This window comes from Lissotriton helveticus, chromosome 12 (genome assembly GCF_964261635.1).
Source record: "Lissotriton helveticus chromosome 12, aLisHel1.1, whole genome shotgun sequence".
NCBI lineage: Eukaryota > Metazoa > Chordata > Amphibia > Caudata > Salamandridae > Lissotriton > Lissotriton helveticus.
In genome coordinates this window covers 15,521,311-15,536,734 of record NC_136073.1, presented here as the reverse complement: position 1 = coordinate 15,536,734, position 15,424 = coordinate 15,521,311, and the positions used below count along the sequence as shown (strand labels likewise).

The 15,424-nt window shown below is 49.7% G+C and overlaps 1 protein-coding gene across 1 annotated transcript in view; it reads right to left on the bottom strand.

Annotated features, from left to right (window-relative positions):
• Positions 1-15,424, bottom strand: part of LOC144799799 (mast cell protease 1A-like) — a 328,485-nt gene that overhangs the window by 155,345 nt on the left and 157,716 nt on the right. The window lies entirely within an intron of this gene.

Sequence of the window (15,424 nt, the reverse complement as noted above, 5' to 3'; positions counted from 1 at the left end):
GGTCAGCGTCTCGTGGTCAATTCAAGATGGCGTGCCCCACGCTTCCGGTCGCCTCCACGGGTCTCAGCTTTGCAGGGACTGTGGATCGGGCTGTTAGAAGGCAGGCAGGCTTGATCTCGTCGATCTCAGTCGCTCGAGTTCCGGCGGGAACTGCAACTAAGTAGACGTCGAGGGCTGGATGGTGCCTGCTGCTGCAGGGTGGTCACTCCTTGACCACAAGGGAGATTCTTCGGGCTTCCACGTTGAGATGGAGGGCGAAGGGTCCAGAATTTCGTTTCAAATGTTTCTTCCAGGAAATCTGATGTGCATTGGCACTGCTCCCACTCTTATTCGAATCTGGGGGGCGTGATTACCTGCTAGGTCCTCCCCTATGGGTGGGACCCAGGAAGTGGGTGGATACACCCCCTTCCTTTGATCCAGGCCGCCCTGGCACGAGGGCTGGAGTGCCCCAGAACCGGTTTGGCCGGATTATGCAAGGGGCAGCCTTGTGCGCCCCAAGCAGTGTCTGGTTTCTTTCAAACCTCCCTGCTACAATCCACTATCTCCTGTCTGGAGGGCGGTGACACCCTCCTGTGACAGGAAACCCTTTGTCCAGGACCCATTTGGTTGAGTTTCGGTCAACTGCAGGGGTCCAGACATTTGTCTGTGGCAGAGGCATCCATTTTGTGGATCTAAGGTCTTTGGAGAAATTAACCGCGTTTAGGTAAAGCAACATGTCTTACCCCTCTAGAGGGGTGAAATGCCATCCCCGTCGCCAGAACTGGCGAGGGGATGGTATTCCAAATCGTATGACACCTTACACGACATGTTTTGATAAAGCCAAACCAAAGTTGCTATTTAACCGCGAGGATTATAAGGCACTTAAGAGTATATGGTATGGCATTATCCTGAAACAGCTTAGGGAGTTGTTCCCGACAGCTGCAGACAGGCTCAGCTCATGCTAGAGCTCCATCTCACATAAAACCACGCACTCTGCCTCCAGGATTGATGAGGCCTTCCATAGGAGTGGCTCACAGGTTTACATGTGTCCAGATATAGGTTTAGATATAGGTATACTATACCTAAGCAAGGGGTGGTTACACCACCTTACCCCAGCTGAGTGATCAGCCAGTTGTGTCAATTTAAGAACCAGCCAGGGGTGGCAAAAGATATGCTGCAGCCCCTGGTAGGCCTTGGTGGCCCCTATGCCCTGGGCACCTATAGTGCATTATACAGGGGCTGACAAGGAGTCCATTTCCAATTGGTATGTGCCTATAGCACATGTGTCAGTAATTTAGTGAGAGAACAGCAGGCTGGGGGTCTGATCAGCAGGCCCACAGCCTCAGTAGTCGAAAACCAGTGAAGCAAAAAGCAAAAATTTGGGGTGACCATAGGATAGCAGACCCTACTCTCCTACACAACCCCCCCCCCAAACGCAGGGACATTAAACTAACCTTGACCAGATAAGTCTTCATGTTCTAAGTGGAAGTACCGGGAGAGACCATCTGCATTACCATGGTCAGTCCCTGGGCGGTGCTCCACTGTAAAGTCCATCCCCTGTAGGGAAATGGACCACCTGAGCAGTTTGGGATTTTCACCCTTCATCTGATTAAGCCATAAGAGGGGCTTATGGTCTGTTTGCACCAGGAAGTGAGTTCCAAACAAGTAGGACCTCAACTTCTTTAATGCCCAAACCACAGCAAAGGCCTCCCTCTCAATGGCTGACCAACGTCTTTTTCTTGGGGTCAGCCTCCTGCTAATGAAAGCAATAGGCTGGTCTTGACCATCTTGATTAAGTTGTGAGAGCACAGCTCCCACCCCCAACTCAGAAGCATCTGTCTGTACAATGAACTGTTTGGAGTAGTCAGGACTCTTCAGGATAGGTGCAGAGCACATGGCCTTCTTCAGGTCATCAAATGCCTTCTGACAGCTAACTGTCCACTGAACCTTTTTTGGCATCTTCTTGGATGTCAAGTCATTTAATGGTGTCACTATAGACCCATAGTTCTTCACAAACTTCCTGTAATACCCAGTCAGGCCCAAGAAGGCTCTGACTTGTGTCTGGGTAACTGGAGGAGCCCAGTCCTGTATGGCCTGGATTTTGCTCTCCAGTGGCTGAACCTGGCCTCCACCTACTAGATGGCCCAGGTATACAACCTTACTCTGCCCTATCTGGCACTTAGTGGCCTTGATAGTTAGGCCTGCTTTCTGCAGGGCCTTCAAAACTCTCTTCAGGTGGATCAGGTGATCCTCCCAGGTGGAGCTAAAGACAGCAATATCATCTAGATAAGCTGCACAAAAGTCATCCAACCCAGTAAGGACTTGGTTCACCAACCTTTGGAAAGTGGCAGGTGCATTCTTCAAACCAAAGGGCATTACCACAAACTGATAATGTCCACTAGGGGTAGAGAATGCTGTCTTGGCCTTTGACTCCTCAGCTAGTCTGATTTGCCAGTAGCCAGCTGTCAGATCGAATGTGCTCAGAAACTTGGCAGAAGCCAATCTGTCATTGAGCTCATCTGCTCTTGGAATGGGGTGAGCATCTGTCCTAGTGACAGCATTGAGACCCCTGTAATCCACGCAAAACCTCATTTCTCTCTTTCCATCTTGGGTATGAGGTTTTGGCACCAGGACTACTGGGCTGGCCCATGGGCTCTCTGATGGCTCAATCACTCCAAGCTCCAACATCTTTTGCACCTCAGCCTTGATGCAATCCCTGACATGGTCAGGTTGCCTGTAGATCTTATTCTTGACAGGCAGACTGTCACCAGTGTCCACTACATGGGTACACCAGTCAGTCTGGCTGGGTGTGAGTGAAAACAAATGCCTGTGGGCCTGCAAAACTTGTCTGCAGTCCATCTGTTGCTGGTCAGTGAGGCTGCCTGCCAAGGCTACTCCATCAACTGAACCATCATCAGGGTTCTGAGAAAGCAGGTCTGGGAGAGGGTCACTCTCTTCCTCCTGTTCCCCATCTGTGGCCATGAGCAAGCTCATGTCCTCCCTGTCCACAAATGCTTTCAAGCGATTCACATGGATTACCCTGTGAGGGCTCCTGGGTGTTCCAAAGTCCACCAAGTAGGTGACTTCTCCCTTCTTTGCAATAATAGGATAGGGTCCACTCCATTTGTCTTGGAGTGCTGCTGGAGCCACTGGCTCCAGTACCCATACCTTCTGTCCTGGTTGGAACTCTACCAGCACAGCCTTTTGGTCATGCCAAGCTTTCTGTAATTCTTGGCTGGCCTCCAGGTTTTTAGATGCTCTTTCCATGTACTCAGCCATCCTGGAGCGGAGACCAAGTACATAGTCCACTATGTCTAGTTTGGGTTGTTTGAGAGGTAACTTCCATCCTTCTTTCACCAAACACAATGGACCTCTCACAGGGTGGCCAAACAAAAGTTCAAAAGGGCTGTAGCCAACCCCCTTCTGTGGGACCTCTCTGTAAGCAAAGAGCAGGCAGGGTAAAAGAATGTCCCATTTCCGCCTGAGCTTCTCTGGTAATCCTTTTATCATGCCTTTAAGGGTCTTGTTAAATCTCTCCACAAGCCCATTGCACTGTGGATGATATGGGGTGGTAAACTTATAGTTTACTCCACATTCCTTCCACATTGCTTTCAGATAGCTAGACATAAAATTCGTGCCTCTATCTGATAGTACCTCCTTAGGAAAGCCCACTCTTGAAAAAACTGCAATGAGGGCCTTTGCCACCACAGGGGCTGTGGTGGTCCTTAGGGGAATAGCCTCTGGATACCTGGTGGCATGATCCACTACCACCAGTATGAATCTGTTCCCAGATGCTGTTTGGGGGTCCATTGGACCCACAATATCAATTCCAACTCTCTCAAAGGGGACCCCCACCACAGGTAGTGGTATTAGGGGGGCCTTTGTTGTGCCACCTGACTTACCACTGGCTTGGCAAGTGACACAGGAGCGACAAAACTCCTTGACATTCTCTGACATGTGAGGCCAGTGAAAGTGTGAGACAAGCCTGTCCCACGTCTTGTTCTGGCCTAAGTGTCCTGCAAGGGGAATATCATGGGCCAAGGTAAGAAGGAACCCCCTAAACTGCAGAGGTATAACCAACCTCCTGGTCATGCCAGGCTTGGGGTCTCTAGCCTCTGAGTAAAGGAGTCCATCATCCCAATACACAGTATGGGTACCTTGGGCATCCCCAGCAGCCTCAGCAGCAGCCTGCTGTCTGAGGGGTTCAAGGGAAGGGCAATCTAATTGAGCCTGCCTCAGGTCTGCCCTTGAGGGTCCCCCTGTCCCCAGAAACTCAACCTGGTCAGGTTCAAGCTCCTCAAAGACAGTCTCCTCTTGGACTGAAGAATCAGTTTCCTCTGAAACTTGATCCTCAACCTGGGGCAAGGTGGAAGGCTCAGCCTTTCCTCTCTTGCTCCTTCTCTTGGGTTGTGGATGGTCTATTGTTCCAAGATCCACCACTGGTTCAGGAAGGCACTTCTTAGCCTGAGCCCTTGTCATGGCAAGGACATGCTCTGAAATCCCTAGCATTTCTGCATGAGTCCTGTACTCCACTTCTGACCATGCTGAGCTTTCAAGGTCATTGCCTAACAGACAGTCTACTGGTAGGTCTGCACTCACCACAACTTTCTTTAGGCCATCAACTCCTCCCCAGGAGAAGTTCACAACTGCCACACTATGGGAAGTAGTGGAGTTGCTTGCATTGGTTACTAGGTAGCTCTCTCCTAGTACAATCTGTCCAGGGTCCACAAAGTCAGGTGTCACCATTGTGACACTGGCACATGTGTCCCTGTAGGCTTGAGCCAGTTTCTCATTAATTAAGGGAGTCTGCCTGTATTTGCCCAGGTTACTGGGGCTCACTGCAGTGGGCAACTCAATGTCCACATCATACAGGAGAACTGCCTGTGTAGGGATTCTGACTAGGCCAAATCCTACTTCAATACCCAGGGTCAACCCAGCTACACCCTTGGACTGTGTTCCACCACTGCTTACTGTACTTGGGGTTGCAGTTGCTTTAGGAGCTGTAGTGGTGGGAACTGGATTTGCCTTGGTGCACTCACTGCCCCAGTGTGAAACTGATTTGCAGGTATTACACCAAGGTGTCTTTGGACCTTTGTTCTTCTTCTTCTTGTTTCCATTTTGGGAACCACCCTCCTTACTATTAGTTTGGGGGCCTGAAGACTTCTGGACTTTTTCTTTATCTTTCTGATTCTGATTACCACCCTTCTGGTCTGTTTTCTTCTGGTCACCACCTTGGTTCTGGGGTTTCTGCTTAATCCTTGTTCTGACCCATTTGTCTGCCTTCTTTCCCAATTCTTGGGGAGAGGTCAGATCAGAGTCAATAAGGTATTGATGCAACAGCTGGTTTGTGCAGTTATTAAGGATCTGTTCTCTCATCATAAGATTGTACAATCCTGTATAGTCTGAAACTTTACTTCCCTGCAACCAACCCTCCAAAGCCTTAGTGGCACACTCAACAAAATCAGTCCAGTCTTGAGTCTGTGCTTTTTGGGTGTCTCTGAACAACAACCTGTATTGCTCAGTGGTTAGGCCAAACCCATCAATAAGAGCACTCTTCAAAACAGAGTAGTTTTTGGCATCCTCAGGTCTAACTGTGAGGAGCCTGTCCCTCCCTTTCTCAGAAAAGGAGTACCACAAAATTGCAGCCCACTGATCCTCAGGAACCTGCTGTACCATGCAGGCTCTCTCAAGAGCAGTCATCCATTTGTGGATGTCATCCCCTTCTTTGAAGGGGGCCACAATTTTTGTCAGGTTTCTATTGTCATAGGCCCTGTCTTTTTCTCTTGGAAAATTGCTGCCACCAGTGGCATCTAAGCCACTTAATTTCTGCTCTCTTGCCAAGGCAAGTTTAGCTTGAGCTAAGGTAAGTCTAGCTTGACTCAGGGCTACCTCCTCTCTCTCTATTTGGAGTTTGACAGCCCTCATTCTAGCCCTATGCTCAGCTTTCTGAGAAGCAGTCATGCCTCTCTCTGATTCTCTGGAGGCACTAGAAATATGAGAGTCCCCTGAGGGAGATCTCACTCTTCTGTTGCCTGGGAGAATCCCATGGTGGGTTCTGGGGAGGTGCTGGCCCTCTCCATTCCCCAGTAGGTCCAAGTTGGCCTGGCTAAGCCTGGCAACTGGAACCTGGCTACCCCTCTGATCCTGATCTTCTAAGTCCTCAACTTCTGAGTCCTCCTCCTCCTCTTCTTCATCATCATCTTCCTCCTGAGGGGGGTCAGTTACAGGGGGGTTCCCTCCATTTCCTGTTTCTAGGGAAGCTTCCTTCGCCTTTTCTAAGTCATCCTGCTCTAGGATTTCTACCAGGATTAGGCAGGTGGGGCTCCTGCCCCTTTTTAACCCTCTTGCTTTGCACAAGGCAATCAAGTCTCTACGGGTTAATTTGTCATATCCAAAAGTTGCCTGGGTAAGGTCAACTGTCACAGGAGTAGACCCTGAGGCTTTTCCTGTGTCAGACATGGTTACTAGTGAGGTGTAAGTGGTGCACTTACCTACACTAAGTGTTTTCCTACTGTACCTTGCTAGTGAGTTGTAGTCAGGGTGTGCTAATCCCTTTAATCTACAACTACTAAGTTCAGTAGAACTTAATATGCTAAGCTTTTGATTTATATGTACCTAGAGGTACTTGATGTGATCTTTCAATTTGATACAAAGATTGCAATGGTAAAACAACAGCAAGCTCAAATCCGCACCACTGCTCACCAATGTGAGAAGTTGGCCTGATAGGTGATGTTTCCAATTCTGGAACCACCTGTTATCAGACCAAACAATCCCTTATGGTGTCTGGTTGTAAGTGAACCTTATTAGACAAGCTATCCTAGGGGTAGCATGGACTAAGCAGCCTAAAGGCTTAACTTAAGAGGTCGTGTTAAGCGAGCTGTTTTACCACATACAATCCTGTAATACCAAATGAAAGGACACCACACAAGTATATATTATAAAAATATATGTATTTATTACTAAAAACAATCCCCAGTATTCTTTATGAATAAAGGGGCACAAGCGTTAAATCAAAAGCACTGTTTAAACATACAAAGTTGCACAATTATGGATGAGGACAGGGGGCCACTCAAACCATATACTAAACAAGTGGTATAAGAGATGCCACTCGAGCAGTGGTTAGGCCTAGGGCCTAGGGAATCGCTGGGAGCAGTCAGGACAAGCAATGCTGAAGTCGGGAATGGCCCTCGGGATTCGGGAGATGTGCGGAAAGCGCACGCACGCACCAATGTTAACCAATGGTGCGTAAAAGTTATAAAGTTAAAGTTAAAGGACACTTCCGCTGAACCTAGAGGAACAAAACTTAACACACAGACCCTAGAGGTGTGCACCAGTGTGGGAACACCGGCGGAGCAAAGTTACCTCACCCACAGGAAGTGGGTGCACAGGGTCGAAGTGGCGTCGGGTTCTGACACGCAGGCTCTTGGTGCTTGAAGCTGAAAGGGCTGCAGGCGGGTTAAAGATGAAGTGTCTGGTGGAGTCCAAGGGTGGACTCAAGTCGAAGGGTACCTGAAAGCAGAGGGGACAGAGTCTGGGTCACTCAGCAGTGACCAGGGTGGAACCAGGACGGAACCAGGCAATGTCGGGCGCAATCAGGTGGTCGTCGAGGAGCTTCTCTCCGCTGTCACGTGGGCTCTGGGGCATCTGCGACGTCCAGGAGCAGGTCACGATCTGTCCCACGCAGGCTCTCACCGTCGGTGCAGTCGGCTTCAAGTTTGGAGCAAACAAGCCTTGGCAAGAGCAATCCACGCGGGATCGGAAGATTGCTTCTCACTCGGACCAGGAAGGTCAGAGTCGGGGCTCCTTTTCAGGGGAGCTGGTGTGGATCTGGAGCAACCAGATTCACGAGTCTTCTTAGTAGTTTCGTCGGCACAGGGACCACTAGCCAGCTGGCCAGTGACCGGGCCAACGCGTTGAGCCAAATAGAGCAGAAGGGCCCCACGCAGCACTCGTCGAGTGTGGAGGGCTGAACTTCGGCTCAGGAGTAGCTCAGGGTGGGGGCTTCTCAAACCCCGGTGCACAGCTTCGAGGGTCACTCGTGGGCTGCACGGTCAGCGTCTCGTGGTCAATTCAACATGGCGTGCCCCACGCTTCCGGTCGCCTCCACGGGTCTCAGCTTTGCAGGGACTGTGGATCGGGCTGTTAGAAGGCAGGCAGGCTTGATCTCGTCGATCTCAGTCGCTCGAGTTCCGGCGGGAACTGCAACTAAGTAGACGTCGAGGGCTGGATGGTGCCTGCTGCTGCAGGGTGGTCACTCCTTGACCACAAGGGAGATTCTTCGGGCTTCCACGTTGAGATGGAGGGCGAAGGGTCCAGAATTTCGTTTCAAATGTTTCTTCCAGGAAATCTGATGTGCATTGGCACTGCTCCCACTCTTATTCGAATCTGGGGGGCGTGATTACCTGCTAGGTCCTCCCCTATGGGTGGGACCCAGGAAGTGGGTGGATACACCCCCTTCCTTTGATCCAGGCCGCCCTGGCACGAGGGCTGGAGTGCCCCAGAACCGGTTTGGCCGGATTATGCAAGGGGCAGCCTTGTGCGCCCCAAGCAGTGTCTGGTTTCTTTCAAACCTCCCTGCTACAATCCACTATCTCCTGTCTGGAGGGCGGTGACACCCTCCTGTGACAGGAAACCCTTTGTCCAGGACCCATTTGGTTGAGTTTCGGTCAACTGCAGGGGTCCAGACATTTGTCTGTGGCAGAGGCATCCATTTTGTGGATCTAAGGTCTTTGGAGAAATTAACCGCGTTTAGGTAAAGCAACATGTCTTACCCCTCTAGAGGGGTGGAATGCCATCCCCGTCGCCAGAACTGGCGAGGGGATGGTATTCCAAATCGTATGACACCTTACACGACATGTTTTGATAAAGCCAAACCAAAGTTGCTATTTAACCGCGAGGATTATAAGGCACTTAAGAGTATATGGTATGGCATTATCCTGAAACAGCTTAGGGAGTTGTTCCCGACAGCTGCAGACAGGCTCAGCTCATGCTAGAGCTCCATCTCACATAAAACCACGCACTCTGCCTCCAGGATTGATGAGGCCTTCCATAGGAGTGGCTCACAGGTTTACATGTGTCCAGATATAGGTTTAGATATAGGTATACTATACCTAAGCAAGGGGTGGTTACACCACCTTACCCCAGCTGAGTGATCAGCCAGTTGTGTCAATTTAAGAACCAGCCAGGGGTGGCAAAAGATATGCTGCAGCCCCTGGTAGGCCTTGGTGGCCCCTATGCCCTGGGCACCTATAGTGCATTATACAGGGGCTGACAAGGAGTCCATTTCCAATTGGTATGTGCCTATAGCACATGTGTCAGTAATTTAGTGAGAGAACAGCAGGCTGGGGGTCTGATCAGCAGGCCCACAGCCTCAGTAGTCGAAAACCAGTGAAGCAAAAAGCAAAAATTTGGGGTGACCATAGGATAGCAGACCCTACTCTCCTACAGGGGATTTCAGGGTTGCGGACTAGTTGTTGCGCCACTCCCGCCCCCTCGTGGTATTAAAATCGCGCTGGAACTCTCGCGCATCAATTAGATCTTGGACACTTTCCTGAGGCGCAGCCGGGAAAGATAGGCATTGTACTTGTATTTTTAACATTGTGCTTTTAAATAACTGTGTTTTGCACCTTCTTCTGTGCCTACTCACCGCATCTTCACCCTGAGCCCTCGCAGCCGATTAGGTGCTGTCACGGGACTGATTCAGGGGTAAGCCGCCATTTTGGGGGATTTCAGGGTTGCGGACTAGTTGTTGCGACACTCCCGCCCCCTCGTGGTATTAAAATCGTGCTGGAACTCTCGCGCGTCAATTAGATCTTGGACACTTTCCTGAGGCGCAGCCGGGAAAGATAGGCATTGTACTTGTATTTTTAACATTGTGCTTTTAAATAACTGTGTTTTGCACCTTCTTCTGTGCCTACTCACTGCATCTTCACTCTGAGCCCTCGCAGCCGATTAGGTGCTGTCAAGGGACTGATTCAGGTGTAAGCCGCCATTTTGGGGGGATTTCAGGGTTGCGGACTAGTTGTTGCGACACTCCCGCCCACTCGTGGTATTAAAATCGCGCTGGAACTCTTGCGCGTCAATTAGATCTTGGACACTTTCCTGAGGCGCAGCCGGGAAAGATAGGCATTGTACTTGTATTTTTAACATTGTGCTTTTAAATAACTGTGTTTTGCACCTTCTTCTGTGCCTACTCACTGCATCTTCACTCTGAGCCCTCGCAGCCGATTAGGTGCTGTCAAGGGACTGATTCAGGTGTAAGCCGCCATTTTGGGGGGATTTCAGGGTTGCGGACTAGTTGTTGCGACACTCCCGCCCACTCGTGGTATTAAAATCGCGCTGGAACTCTTGCGCGTCAATTAGATCTTGGACACTTTCCTGAGGCGCAGCCGGGAAAGATAGGCATTGTACTTGTATTTTTAACATTGTGCTTTTAAATAACTGTGTTTTGCACCTTCTTCTGTGCCTACTCACCGCATCTTCACTGTGAGCCCTCGCAGCCGATTAGGTGCTGTCGCGGGACTGATTCAGGGGTAAGCCGCCATTTTGGGGGGATTTCAGGGTTGCGGACTAGTTGTTGCGACACTCCCGCCCCCTCGTAGTATTAAAATCGCGCTGGAACTCTTGCGCGTCAATTAGATCTTGGACACTTTCCTGAGGCGCAGCCGGGAAAGATAGGCATTGTACTTGTATTTTTAACATTGTGCTTTTATATAACTGTGTTTTGCACCTTCTTCTGTGCCTACTCACCGCATCTTCACCCTGAGCCCTCGCAGACGATTAGGTGCTGTCGCGGGACTGATTCAGGGGTAAGCCGCCATTTTGGGGGGATTTCAGGGTTGCGGACTAGTTGTTGCGACACTCCTGCCCCCTTCCGGCCCCTATAAATGGCCGCTATCAATCGCCTCTCGCCAAAACCGCTGGGCAAATACTGAGTGATCCTCTCTATTATGGACGAGAGACTCTCTTATCACTGAATCCAGGTGTCGGGGTATGCGGTAGACTAACCTCTTTCATGGGGGAATCAGGATTAAAATGCCCTAATTATAATCTTTGCACACCCGCCCCTGGACTCGCTCAAGTGGCAGCGAAACGAACCCATTCTGTCCAGCTTAAAATATTCCAACTAAACGTGAGATCACTTGTCAAGCACCATATGGAAATTCACGATTTTATCACTGAGGAGTCCCCCGATATTCTTTTTGTATGTGAGACTTGGCTAAAAGACGATATGACAATTATATCCAACTTCACCCTCCCCTCGGGCTAATCGATCAGTGCCATAAATAGCGTCTCTAGGGGCGGGGGCATTGCGATAATTCATAAATCTCAGTACCCCTGCTCTTTTACTAAGGAGAGCATCAGGGAATGCGAATGCGCCCGTATTAGGGTAGCTATAAGTGAACACTTCACTTTCTCTGGATTGTTTATCTACCGCCCCCCGGGGCCGGCCACTGAGTTCATAGAGGCATTGCTGGACACGGCGAGTGACCTGGTTGTAGGATCTGCCAACTTCATGATCTTGTCTGATCTCAATCTCCACTTTGACCTGTTTCAGGAGAGTGCCATATGTAATTTGATGGCGGATCTGGGTGCGCTGCAGCTGGAGCAATTAGTGTCTGATGCCATTAATATAGCCGGACATATCCTAGACCCGGTTTTTACCAACATCCCAGCCATGAACATAGTGAAGCCTAGGCCCATGGGATGAACCGACCATTTCTTGATTGAAATAAGGTTACCTATTACAGACCCTTATAGACTAGACACTGATAACCCGGTCCTTAAACGCCCATGGCATAAACTCAGACTTTAAGACTTTCATGCCTTCCTTATGGCCAATCCCCTAGGAGACATGACAAACCCTGAGGTGGCTTATACCGCGTTTTGTGACTGGATATTAAAGGGCCTGGATACCTTTATTCCGGCAAAATGGACCATGGGGCGCGTTTCCAACTCGAGTCCTTGGTACAATGAGTCTCTGAGAACCCTTAGGAAAGATTGCAAGAAAGCGGAACGTGCCTGGAGAAGGGACTACATTGACGGAGACAAAACAATTTATATGTCTAAAGTCAAGCTTTATCACAAAGCGATCTGTGCTGCTCATGCGGCTTTCTATGCGAAGGAAATAAAGCTTAGTGCTAATCCGATGAAATGCATATTTAAAATCGTTAAGGAGCTTAGGAGTACTAAAGCGGCTCTACCTAGCATTGTATCCACACAACATTGTGAGGAGCTTGCGACCTTTTTCGTGGAAAAAGTTCAAAAGATCTATCAATCTTTTCCACACGTGGCTCCTGCTGTTACCTTGTCATCGGCTAGAGCTGAGTCTTCCCCCACGCTATCATGTATTACGGAGATTTCTGAGGAGGAATTTACCAGATTGGGTGGTAGAATTAAATCTGGCTCCCCCTCTGATCCTATGAGGCCGCCCCAATGTATTGAATCACTTCCGCTTTTTCGGCAGCCGCTATGCCAAATACTAAACCTGTCCTTCTCCACGGCTACCGTTCCAGGGGCCTGGAAACAGGCCTGGGTATCTCCTACTATCAAGAAGCCTTCGCTGGACCCCTCCAAACCCGAGAATTTTAGGCCAATTTCACTTCTTCCTTGGGTGGCCAAGATTGCAGAAACCCATGTTAACAACACTTTATCCCAATTCCTGAGCTCCCATAACATTCTGGACCCGTCACAGAACGGCTTTCGATCTGGCCATAGGACGGAAACGGCCCTGCTAGCTACCACAGAACATCTTCGGGCCGTCCTGGATGCCGGTCAAAGTGCAGCGCTGATTCTGCTGGATTTCAGCGCTGCCTTTGATACGGTGTCACATGGCATTCTTCTCCATCGTTTGGAGGCAGCAGGGGTCACCGGTACTGCCCTAGAGTGGTTCAGGTCATTCCTGATAGAAAGATCTTTCCGTGTGTCGGCCCCTCCGTTCCTCTCTCAATCCCACTCCGTCGGACAGGGGGTCCCACAGGACTCAGCATTGAGCTCGTCTCTGTTTAACCTCTATGTACAGCCTCTGGCTGCTGTCGCTAAGAAATGGGACCTTACGATGGTGTCCTATGCAGACGACACCCAGCTTGTTATCACCTTAGCTGAGGGACCATCATTAGCGGCTACCAGATTCAGAGACGGGAAGACAGCAGTAGGTCAATGGATGGCAGAAAATTATTTACAACTAAACGCTAGCAAAACTGAGGTTACGCTGGTAGGTAAGAATGCTGGCCTTTGGAATGAAGATTGGTAGCCAGCACCTCTTGGTCCTATGCCCAGGCCTAAGTCAGTGGTGAAGAACCTGGGTGTCTGGATGGATTCCACGCTTAGCTTCCAGCCCCATACTAAGATAACTGCTGCTACTTGTACAGGACTGTTAAGGGGTCTTAAACCTCTCTTAAAATTATTTGATCCTGTAGTACGACAGCTTATTGTGCAGTCTACTATACTCTCCCGTCTAGACTATGCTAGCTCCCTGCTTCTAGGGGCTAACAAAGCAGAGATAAGGCGATTACAACGAGTTCAAAACTCTGCAGTCAGAACTCTGATAGGTCTCCCCCGCCACTGCTCGGTTGGAGCTAAAATTCAAGGGCTGCATTGGCCTCCGATTGACAAGCGGATCCAGTTTAAAGCTCTTTGCCTATCCTTTAAGATTTAAAAGCTAGCAGCCCGGCGCTTTTGCGCGATCTTTTGAGCCCGTATGCTCCTCACCGACAGCTGCGTTCGCTGGGACAGCATATGGCGACTGTACCGCGGTTCAAACGCTGCCGGGCAGGAGGACACTCGTTTGGTCATCTGGCTGCCAAGCTATGGAATTCATTGCCGGTACAGATCCGGGGCATGGTTGACCTGCTCGCTTTCCGGAAAGCTATCAAAACTTTCCTTTTTTCCTCAGTGTAGGATATAGGTCTGACTGTTCTGTGCTTTAACCTCTCTGGTCTTTTGTACCCGTAGATCTGATAGCGCCGGGACGCCCCTTTTCTGGGGCAGCTGTGCGCTTTAGAAAACTTTTAACATAACATTACATGGGAGTCAGTGGAGCCTGAAGTGGGAGTTACCGTTCCCCATCTCTACAGACCGACAGACAGACCTGGCGCTAGGCATGAGCAGCGTGGGCAGCTGCCCAGGGACCCCCCCCCGAGGAACCAAGCAGCTTCAGTAGAGCCTTCAGCTACTGGGATACAAACAACCTTAATTGAATGAACGAAACCTCTACTCAGGAACTGTACTGAGAGTGTGCCCTGTAAGGTTATATTAAAGTGCTGTCACAATTGTAAATCACTAAACGTGGCACAGGGAGATTATTATTTGCCCAGGAACAAGCAGTTGATTAAATTAGTAGAGCCAAGAGTGTAACAGACGTCTTCTTGGTTCAAAGGCTATTCACAGGCCCACCGTAATTATGCAAAAGAGGACGGGCAAATTGTGCGGCAGAGTTCACTAGATTATGTGGTACAAATTAATTATGCAGTGTAATGGAGGACATTCTGTCTCAGTATTACTTCATTATTTTCTCATTTTACATTTGGTAACACTGTCGGTGCATAGGCTGCCCCTCGTTAGTATCAGTTTAACACCCAGATATAGTAATAAGCAACAAATAGGTAACCAGTGAACCTTGGAAATGGGCCTTTAATTGCATGGCAACACGTGTTGCTGGGTCTTAGTAACTTTTGAACCGGTTGAGCAAGAAACATTTTTTGGGATAAAATCTGTAGATTATGTAGCAGATGTTGGATTATGTGGCAAATGTGACGAATCCATAATTTTGGGAAAACCACCCTGGCCGCACAATTGCATAGTTTCAGTGGCCCTGCCCGACTATACATTTCCCACTGTATTTCATTTAGGTGAATATACCATGTGACTGGGCACTTCTCTCCCAGGTAATATTAAGGGCCTGATTATGAATTTGACGTTATTCCCTAGGAGCGCCAGACCAGCGCTCTGCGGTAGGACCGCCAAAGCCGTCCTCACACCGCCTGCCATATTACAACCGCAATCCTTGGCAGGTGAATGCACTGCAGCAGCCCCACTGCGGTGCCTTTCTAAGGCTCATAGGAGAGCCGTAGAAAGGCACCGCTGTGGGACCACCGCAATACGTTCCTGCACGGGAAGGAACGCACCATGTTTTTCATTCCTTCCTGTGCAAGAACTGGGGTGTTAAAATATAGTGGGCACAATATGTGCCCCCTACATGTACCCCCATGCACAGAGGCACAAGGGGGGCTGTTAGGGCCCCCTCTTTTATCTCACCACCACCCTCTTCATGGCAGTCTCACCGCCATGTAAAGGATGCTGATGAGGCTACTCTTAATATGCTTGGCGGTGCTGCAGCGGCACCGCCAGCATATTGCAGCCTCTGAATGCCGTGCAACCGCTGCAGGCTCATGGATCCCCAGCAGTTGCAGCTGTCCTGAGGCAGTTGAACCCCCATAGCTCTAAT